The sequence below is a fragment of the Triticum dicoccoides genome, chromosome 2B, assembly GCF_002162155.2.
Source record: "Triticum dicoccoides isolate Atlit2015 ecotype Zavitan chromosome 2B, WEW_v2.0, whole genome shotgun sequence".
Taxonomy (NCBI): Eukaryota; Viridiplantae; Streptophyta; class Magnoliopsida; order Poales; family Poaceae; genus Triticum; species Triticum dicoccoides.
Window position 1 is genome coordinate 480,041,911 of NC_041383.1, and position 10,915 is coordinate 480,052,825.

The window sequence follows — 10,915 nt, forward strand, 5'->3', positions numbered from 1 at the left end:
CCTCCCCATGCGTCCATGTCCTCCATGTATCCCTCTCGACCTTTGTTCCTTGTTGGCCAGACCTCTATTGGACATGTGCTACAGGGGTGTCTCTCTTCGTTGCAAACAATCACACACTAGCTATCTTTGTGTATATCCTCGCCTCGCTTTTCTATCTCGGAGATGCATGCGTGATATGTTTGCATAAGAAACGAAAAAACACACTCTCTCTCTAATTTATAATTTGTTGTCACTTTCTCTTTCACACACATACTCTTTTTGCACACTTACTCATTCTCCTTCACACGCACTTGATCTGTCTTGACTTAGGCACTCTCCTCGGTCCATAGCATATAGATTTATTGAAAAGTCAAACATCACAAAGTTTGACCATGCACGTGGAGAAAAACAATTAAATCTAGAACGGCAAACATATACCATTAGATTCACCATGAGATGTAGTTTTGTATGATGTACCTTTGGTATTGTAGATATAAATAACATTTGCGTAAACCTGATCAAAGTTTCCAAAGTTTGACTTCTAAAAAATTTACATGCACTGCATTATCGAGCGGATGGAATATCTCTTTCCCCCTCTCAGCTATCTGACGCACCACTCGGCCTTATCGGGGCTCCTCAATCTCTCTCAAACTTTATTGGTCAGTTTGGTTCGTGACCTGACCCTCATGCCTTGATGGCCAGTACTGCCTGGTGTGGACGTGAGATGTAAAATATTTCTGCCTGGCCAGGCTTGTGTGGTGCTAAAGTGTTTGGTTCATGCCTGGGCCAGGCAAAGCATCAACATCCCATCAACCAGACCATGCAGCAATTATTTAATGCTAATATCCATCTAGGCTGCTGTTAGCCTCGTGGTCGCACGACCAGGCACGGCCAGGCATTCGAAATCGGTCTCCTGGGCCAGGCTACTTGCAGTGTTTGGAGTCCAGCCAGGCTAATTAAAGTGCAAGGGAATCCAGGCCAGGCGGGCTTTCTTTTTCACAGGGTAGCAACCAAACAAGCGTGCATGAAATCCAGGCACAACCCCAGGCCAAGCAAAAGATGCTCAGGACGCAAACCAAACTGACCTTATATCTCCCTGGTTCACACATACACATGTCTCGCTCGCGCTATACATATAGACCCATACAACACTCTCCGCCCTTGTTCTCTCTCCATGTGACACGCACCCCCCTAAGTACCATAATCCCTCACTCCATCATAGGCGCAAGCACTCCCCCCTCCTAAGTATGATTATCTCTCACTAGCCATCAGGAACACGTATTGTCTCCTTCCATCCATATGTCTATCTCGATATCTCTCGGGGCATCTTCTATCGCGCACACACCTTGTCACTCGATCTCCCACCCATGTAGTCCCATCATGATCTCCAGGGGATCTCTCTATGACAAACATACACTCTCTCCTCCTCATGTCTGCATTTTCTCTGTACGTCTCGCTCGACCTCTCTCCCTTGTTTGTCAGACCCCTCTTGGCCACGTGTTAGGGGTCTTGCTCTCTCGGTTCCAAACAATCTCCTCACCTTGCCTCCGTTGTTGAAGATGCATGTGTGATATGTTTGTATAAGACACACACGCTTTTTCTCTACTTTTATCGTGTGTTGTCCATGTCTCTTTCACACACCCACACACACTTTTTTCACTCACTCTTTCTATTTCTCTCTCTCTCTCTCTCTCTCTCTCTCTCTCTCTCTAGTTAGGGACTCTGTCACGTCCATAAGCATATGGATGTTTTGAAAAGTCAAACCTCAGAAAAGCTTGACCAGGTATATGTGGAGAAAAACATTTACATCTGGAACGATCATTAGATTCATCACAACATGTACTTACTTCATACTATCATTTATCTTTTGTATTGTAGATATAAGTAATTTCTTTATAAACTTGGTCAAAGTTTCAAAAGTTTGACTTTAAAAAAATGTTGGAACTATATTATCGAACGGAGGGAGTAGCTCTTTCTCTCTCTCTCTGCTATCTCTCACGGGCCTTCCCTCTCACTCGAACTCTCTATATCGACGGATTATACGCTCATTGTGTCAGTGTATAGCTCTGTATATTGTTTAGTTGACCGGTCAACCAGTCCACATGCTGCCTTGTCAGCTTGTGTTCTATATCTTCGTGCGCTGGCCCATGTGGCAGTGGATGAAAATAAGTAAACTAGAGGCCCATCTGACACGCGGTGAAGTAAACAAAGTTGAAACCACTCGGGGTAGCACCCTGCATGCTAGTAAATTGAGGGCGCACTGAGGACACACTTCTTGCGCGTGAAGGACGCACTCGCGCACAATTCACCACTGTGTTGCGGCATGCACAAAAGGACGCACTCACGCACACCCAGCACACGTGTACGCCGGCGTCGCCGGCGGTTGAGATGGACGGTGAGGCAGCCAACAAGCGGAGGCGGCTCGAGCCAAAACCGCATCCGGCGAGCCTGGACTTCATCAGCAGCCTCCCTGACGACATGCTGCTCGTCATCACCGGCCTCCTCCCCACCAAATCTGCCGTGCGAACCGCCCTATTCTCCCGACGGTGGCGCCGCGTCCCCCTCAACCTCACCGTCGAATGCTGCCTCTGCGATGGGGATTGCAAACGCATGGTCGCAGTCTCCAAGATCCTTTCATCGCACCCTGGGCTAGCCAGATGCCTTGACATCCGCATGTTCAGTACCAACTGCAAGGTCCAACCCAAGTTCGACGAGTGGTTCTTATCCCCCGCCCTAGATCAGCTCGAGGAGCTCAGCTTTGAAGCTGGACGATGTCGCTCTCTGCCGCCATCCGTGCTCCACCTCACGCCAACGTTGTGTCGCGCCAGCTTCAGCTCCTGCTATCTTCCCCAGATTAATGTCGCACCCGCCCTTCTTCTCCCTCAACTCAAGCAGCTCGACTTCTTCGACGTTGTCATCTCGAAGAAGGCTATGGAGCACCTGTTCCGCAGCTATATTGTGCTCAAGTACCTTTGTATTGAGTAGATCCACGGGTTCATTAGCCTCCACATCGCTTCGACGAATCTCGGATAGATTTTTGTGTCTTGTTGGCCCCACAACAAGACATCAATTTGGAAGAGATCACTCCAACTGTTCCACGTTATGGTCATTGAGAATGCGCCTTTCCTTGAGAGATTGCTTGTATCGGATCTAGAAGGTCCAACAAAAATCAGGGTCATTGACGCGCCGAAATTGACAGTGTTGGTGTACTCGTCTGCCAAATTCTCCGAACTCTTTATTGGATCCGTAATCGTTCAGGTACAGCACTCATCTTCTTCTTCGTCTTCTTGAAATTCACATTTTTAAATTTCTTCTTGATGTATTTACGACCGTCTTCCAGAAAATGATTCCCACAAGCTTGACCCAGTCCATGTGCACAGTGAAGATCTTGGCACTAAAATCTATCGGCCCCAATCTGGATCAAGTTGTTGGACTCCTTACATGCTTTCCATGCACAGAGAAGCTACTCGTCGAGGTGAAACTTCTTTCCTATTAGTAAACGGTAATCACAACGTAGCTCAATTTTTTCGTAATTTTCACAAATTACGATGACAAGTGTAGTATTCAAAACTGCATCTACGCACTGCACTGAAAGAAATGTTTTTAGTATTTTTTTCTCACGTGATCACCTGCATCATTTTTATGTTGTACTACTATAGTAGCCTAGGCTAGTCATAGTGGAAAGTAACTTAGACTACTCCAGTAACTCTATGGTTACCCTAAGAGCAAGTACTACCTCCTTCCTGGTTTACTCTTCCAATTTTGTAGTATCAAAATTTGACCATAGATTTAACTGACAAAATGTTAATGCATGTCACTAAGAACTATATCGTTGGATCCGTATTTGAACATAATTTCAAATGGTGAATTTTTAGTCACATGCATTGGCATTTTCTTAGGTAAATCTATGGTCAAAATTTTATACTAAATACGAGGTAGTATTCCCTCCGTCCCAAAATTCGTGTCTTACATTTGTTTAGATACGGATGTATCTAACACTAAAATGTAACTAGATACATCCGTATTTATACAAATTTAAGACAATAATTTTGGGACGGAGGGAGTACAAAAGTGGGCTATGTAGGCCAAAACACGTGCCAAATTCACTTGTGATGCATTTGGCATCGATGCCCCTCCATTGCTCACCTGGTGCCCCAATCTGGATCACCTACTTTGATCGGTGCCAAATTAACTCACGCAATGAAAAACACTGCACGGAAGAGAGAGAGGACTGAGGCAATAAAAAACACTTGTTTGGGAGAGTGAGAGGCTGGTGTAGTTGGTTTGGTTGATTTGTTTATACATGTGGGTCTGTGTGCACAGCTGTGCCAACTCTCTCACATCGCGAGAGCGGTGCCAAAATCTTTTGATTTGACATCGATGCATATTATGTGGCATACTTTTGCGAAATATGGCATCAGCCACATAGTGGAAGGCAACAAATTCCCAAGCTCTTCACGTGCTCCTAGTTAAATGAGAGGAAACAGAAAGAGAGAGAGAGAGAGAAAGAGGGAGAGAGAGAGAGAGTGAAAAAAATATCACTAGCCAGCCAACCCTATCGTATGAGCGAATGATATTGGTACCTCTTGACGACACGGCAATCTTATACAGCCAGCTGCTCTAATATGTTCTCTTCTTTTGCAGATAAAAAAAGACCCGAAAGTGAAAAATGTGCTGCACTATAAGAATCTCATCGAATGCCTTGATCTCCATCTTACAGAAATTGATTTGATTGACTACCGAGGTAGCACATTAGAGGTTAAATTGGCCAGATTCTTTGTTCTGGAGGCAAGTGTGCTCAAGGTAATGAGGTTTGGCGTTCTCTGGTGCAACAATGAATGGCATGCTGATCACCGCAAGCGTCTAAGCCTAAATGACAAAGTCTCCGCAGAAGCTGAATTTGTTTTTGAAACATCAAGTGGCCAGAGACTCAAAAACTTATTTGCCCATAAGTGACTTGTCAGGGCGGTGGATTTTAGTTTGTACGATAATGCTGCATCCACCTAAAGTAACAAAAGTTCTTACATAAACTTCCTAGTAATTCCCTCTTCGTAGGTGCGACATTACTCCTAACATTTGTAATATCAGTTTGAAACTAGTAATATTGATGTGTCCTATTCCTGCATTTTCAAAATCCTGCGAGTCGAACAGGTCCTGAGTTGGTGATGATGTTGTGCCTCCCATCTTTCACCAATAGCCATCGGATCTAGATCTGACGCATACAAACCAAACTTCTCCATTTTTGCAAAAAGATGCTCGCACTTGTTCCCTATTTACAAAAAAATTCCTTGTCTATCACAATCAGTCTTATCTCCTCCCCACCACATCTAGAAGGCCATGGAAAAATCTGGCACGATGGCCGCTGCCGGCGCCGTCCACCCCCAATCTTGGTGTTCTATGCAATGCACGGGCATCTACGCACGGGAAATTATGTCGAATAGGGATAGTTGTAAGCAGGCTAGCTCTACAGCCACGATGATAGTGACTGCAGACGGTGAGGCTGACTATGGTATGCCGAACACGGCGCCTATACTCAGGTGTCATCTCCGGCGCAGGGTCTTATCACTTCACTGTGAGGAGCAGCACGTAATAATTTGACCAACGGGTAGTACAGTGCTAGTACTCCTACTACATTGCTAGTACTACTACTAGTGCTAGTAGCACCACCGTCTGGATTTAGGAGTACTATCATGTCCATCTATATTTTAGTATTTGACTAGAAATATCTAGTAATGCATGTCACAAAAGATGTACTACTCCCTCTATAAATAAATACATGGTGTATTGTTTTATTCCTATCGGCGAGAGAAATTAATGTCTTTTTGCTAATTAATTGGATTACATGCAATGAACTAAACACTACATGTCATGTTTGGTAGTCTCAAGTCATTGAAAGCATGCACGGCCCACATCTCTCATTGGTTGATATGTCACGAAATAAGAAACAAGGAGGGAGTTAATGTACCGTGCCTAAGTGTTTTGGGATTATTTGGTTTTCGTAAGGTGACTTACACAACATTTTTGTTTACATGCATTAACATTTTATTAGTTAAATCAAAGGTCAAAACTTGGTGCAAAATGCAAAGGGGACCAATAAACCAGTAAACATCAAACTTCTCTCGTTTGGCCCCAACTAGAGGTCCGGTGAGATGACTATACTGCACCGGCACGGAGGGGGATGCAGCTTCATTGACTTACTGCAACTGCCTTTGGGTGAATGACACGTTGGCCCAACGGGTGGCTGGCCCACCTATCATACAGCCAAAGGCTGGTGCAGTAGAGGGCCGAGGAGTAGTATGAAATCCTACGCACCTACACACGCTAACCAAGGGCAAGAGTGATCACTCGAATCGCAAGATCAGTTGACTAGAAGCTAAGCTAGACCCATTGAGGCGATGAGCACGAGCATCAGCCGGCTGTGCCAAATGGTCCACGACACCGGCCTGCGGCCCGACACCAAGGAACGTCTCTAGGTATTGCTTGAGGCCGCCAGGGCAAGGGGACGCTTGGACGACAACTTCATCTCCTTGTTCGACGAGGTCCTTGTCGGTTTCCTCGACAAGTTCACCGTCGTCAAGAAGCTCGCAGATGACTTTGACGTATGCCTCCAGCCGACGCGCCCAGGCTCTGCGATGCCCACCACCCTGAACGGCCACTATGGTGACAACCTCTTCAACGCACTGGTGGCCTTGCGACTGCCCGCTATCGCGCTTGAGAATGTCCACCTCGAGGTCGCGCAAGCCGCACAGCGCCTGGCGCAGCAAGACACCATCGACATAATCACCCACGTCTACGCGTAAATCGTCCACAAGGACTATTACATGCAAGAGGAGGACGATAGGATGTTGGCCTTCTTGGACCGCAGGGCAACCTTGGATGACATTGTTCAGAAGACGTTGAGCTCGCGGCCAACGCCGCTGCTCCTCACACATCGGTTGGTGACCCGGCGCACTAGGGCGTGAGGATGTCATTGATGGATCCGTATGTATTTTTATTTTTCTGTCAAATCCATGTAGTAGTATATGGTACTACTAGTAATTATCTTACCTTTTGCATCAACTTCCTAATTTTTGTACGTACTCCATGCATGAATGGAACCACAACCAAACTTCTCATTACTCTATGGAAAATCGTTATTTTCTATCTATCGGTCGTGCCATGGAGCAGAACCAAATTTTACAAGTTAAAAGTTCAAAAGGAAAAGCCTGCCGCATTCGCGTTGCACCCCCACACGGTTGGTCTGGCATGCCGCTCAAGGGGGAAAGCATGCGGTGTTGCATTTTCACTTACGAGTGGGACCACAGTTGAGCAAACCAACTATCGGCAAACCCCCACCCCGCGCACCGCGCGATGGCTGAGAAAACAGGAGGGAGAAGAGATGGATGTAGCATGGACTCCAAGAAAATTGGTGTCGGATGGGACTTGTGTGGGTGGCGTGTGTCGTACTGCTAGACATGAATGCTAGTTATGGCCCATGCCACCCCACTATATCGACCCTAAATCGAGGTGCTGGTTACGTAAAACAAATTTTCTGGAGTCCGTGCTCGGCCCTCCTCTATCTCTCTTCTCAGTCAGCCAGCGGACATGCGGAGCCCATCATCTGTTTGCTCATATGTGGTCCCACATGTCAGTGAAAACGCAAGAGGACCCACTGAACCTGCACATCTTTCACCTCGATGTGCTGGTGATGAAAAAAAAATCCAATAAAGATCTTCGGTGGCCGCTTTTGGAGTTACTCAAGAGTAGTAAGATTATATTTACAGTTTAACCCGAGATGCACATCACGTGGCTTCAACTACCACTCTATTTTCTTGCATGACACGACCTGGATGCTGGATGTCCCACGTGTCGGCAAAAGGAGGAAGAACCCAACGAAATCTTCGGTTGTGCTCTTGGATTAGACTAGTTGTGCTAACTTAAAAAAATTATTGTGTAGAATGGATGCAAGTTTTGGTATTGGGAAGAAGAGTACATCGATATATTGATAGAGCACAATTTAGTAGATGTTGTAGCACTTTTAGCTAGCATAGAGGCTAGAGATGAGACTAGTGCACTTGTTGATACTCCTACTAGAATAGAGGCTAGACATGAGACTAGATGTGAGGAAGCAACGTCTACTTCTTTACACCCGAAGAAGAAAGAAGCACGCAAGATCAAGCCTCCGCAGATCAACAATGAATGCATCAAGAAGGCACTAATCCAACTTACAGGAGCAGTTATGGAAGTTGGATATCTTCTAAAATATATTCTTGTGGTTCTTGTTTTCTTTGGTCTTGCTTTCTAGTCAAAATTATTGTTGGAGTTCATGCAAAACGGAGGTCCATTTTGGGTCGTGCGTTGGAGTTGGCCTTACAAGTGGGACCGCAGTTGAGGAAACCGACTATCGGCAAACCCCCACCTCGCCCGTCGCGCGATGGCTGAGTTAGAGAAACAGCGAGGTTGAAGAGATTGCTCTAGCACAGACTCCAAGAAATATGGTGTCAAATGGATGTCGTGCTGGTGGCGTGTGCCGTACTCCTGGACGTGAATGCTTGTTCTGGCCCATGCCACCCTACTACTCCTACTACTTATATAGTACTAGCAGTATTGAGGATTTGAGGTGTTGGTTACATACAGCAAACACATTAACATATGGCTACAGTAAAAACACCCGCCCGACGCGCGAAGCATGTGAAGCTATTACAAATAGTGTACTACTATTGTTGATTGGCCTCATCCGATAACCTGTTGCAATGCACGTACAATTATGTATTCAGAAAATATTTTTTTGCCTCGTCACACCACTCACTCAGAGAAGCGACTCGAAAGCCATTCATAGATTTAGTAAGTTTATCATAGGCATATCATTTTATTACATACAACAGGTCATCAACCCACATCGACAACGAGGATACATTATAAATACTAAAGTTTTAACAAATAACAAGCGATGAAATGAACTTCAACTCAACCAATCCTTGGCGTTGGAAACGCTTGCTTTGAACCACAAGTGATTTTCTGGGATGGGCCATCTATTGTCAATCTCGAGACCAACACAGGACTGATCATCCAGGCTGAAGCGGCCTACTATATCAGTACCAAGGTAGGTAACCACCCAAATGCCCGAGGTATAGATACAGTTGCTTCTCATAAATGGTACTAGTACATTGTGTCAACAGCAGTTGGATCGCCTTTCACCATCATTGGATAGTTTTGTCCAAGGAAGAGCGAGTTTTCTCCAAGACTATCAATTATGTACCAGGGAGAAGGTGTTGGTGCTAGCACACTAGTATCCATCCCGAATACCATGCAACGGGTGTTGGAATCGGTCCGGAGAGTGCGACCATGGGAGACTACACCTGCTTCCTTAGTAGTAACATCAGCAGTGGGATGTATACACACAAGAAGAGGTGATCCATTGGAATTAGTTGCCAGGCGCCACTGAGTATACGGGCGCTGCTCGTCCTCATGCTTGTGATCATCACCACCATCATCTCCCCCTTGGTTATATAAAATTTCAAGTATATGTGGTGGAATGTTCACAGGACCTTGGAAACACAAGAAGAAGGTTAATTAGTAAAGGGAAACTTGCTAACCCGCATGCATGTGGATGAAACAATTATAATTACGGTGGAAGACAAAAGTACCGAAACTACGAGGATCCCATGCAAAAATAGTGCCATGAGTGGTGGAAGCAAACACAAGGCCCTCGTATTGAATTGCATCACAGTACTCATCCGTGTATAGAAACTGATTTTTGAGCAATATCCATCTAGTCGAACCACAAAGGACGGCAACAAGCTTGGTGAAGATAGCAAGAACTACATAGTTCTTGTAATTCCAAGAGCGGTTGGGAACTCGACAAAAATTGCTATCTTCTGTAGAAGACAGTCATGATCATATTTGAACGTGCGTAGAATACCAGTGTGCTCAACCTCTGGGCAGTCTGCTAAGATTTTTGGAAGTGGAACCCGGTGACGAGTGCACACATCCACAAGTTCCCACTCGCAGTTGGACCCAATATAAACAACCCAATCTCCATTTGCGCCTGCCCAAGCCTTAGCCTCAAGCGATGGCATCTTAACATCATACGTATCATTATTAAGCGGCATCAACTTGCACAAGGTGAGGCCTCCGTCATCCCCGCGCCAGTCATCAGGGTCACAACAAAGAAGATAGGGGAGATCAAACCGGTCCTTGACCCTTGGGTTCCTTGTAATGATGTTATTAGTTGAGTCAAGAATGGTCTTGAACGAACCTTCCATGCTAGCCGAGGTGATGACGTCGCATCGATCAATGAGTACCTCCACCACGTCATCTTTCAGATCGAGGCAAGAATAACGGGGTCGTTTCCGGCCTGTTCCCTCCATGGAGAAGACGATTGAACAATGGCAGAAGGAAGGGTGAAGGCAAATGAAGGAGGGGGGAAGAGCGTGCGACAGGAGTTCCAAATCGAGAGGGAAAGGCGAAGAGTCGGTGAATGGTTGCCAGTTTGCCACAGTATATGAAGAGGCGCCACAGCCTACATGTTCGTTCGAAAATACTAGTAGAAAAGGACTCGCCGTTGTCTCACTGATATGTTGGAACGGGACCACATGTCAACGAAACATTGTGTGTAATTTCTCGTGCAAAATGCGATCTGGCCGCGTTGGCCCGAGGTGCCACATTAGTTATCGACCTTTATTTTTTTAATGGCGTGTCGTTCAGTTTTGAAGCACGACTAACTGATAATGTACGCGGAGAAAATATAAACTACTCTACCACTACTCCACCTCTAGTACTAGTAGTATAAAAAAGATATATAGGTTGGAGCTTCAGCGCTTTCTTGCTAAGGGCTGCCCACTTGCTTCTCACACTATCACCCTCTCTCTAGATCTAAAAAGATGGCCTCTCTCTCCCTCCTCACTGGTGGTCACAGATCCACCGGGGAAGAAAAGGACGTGCAGCGTTGACGCAC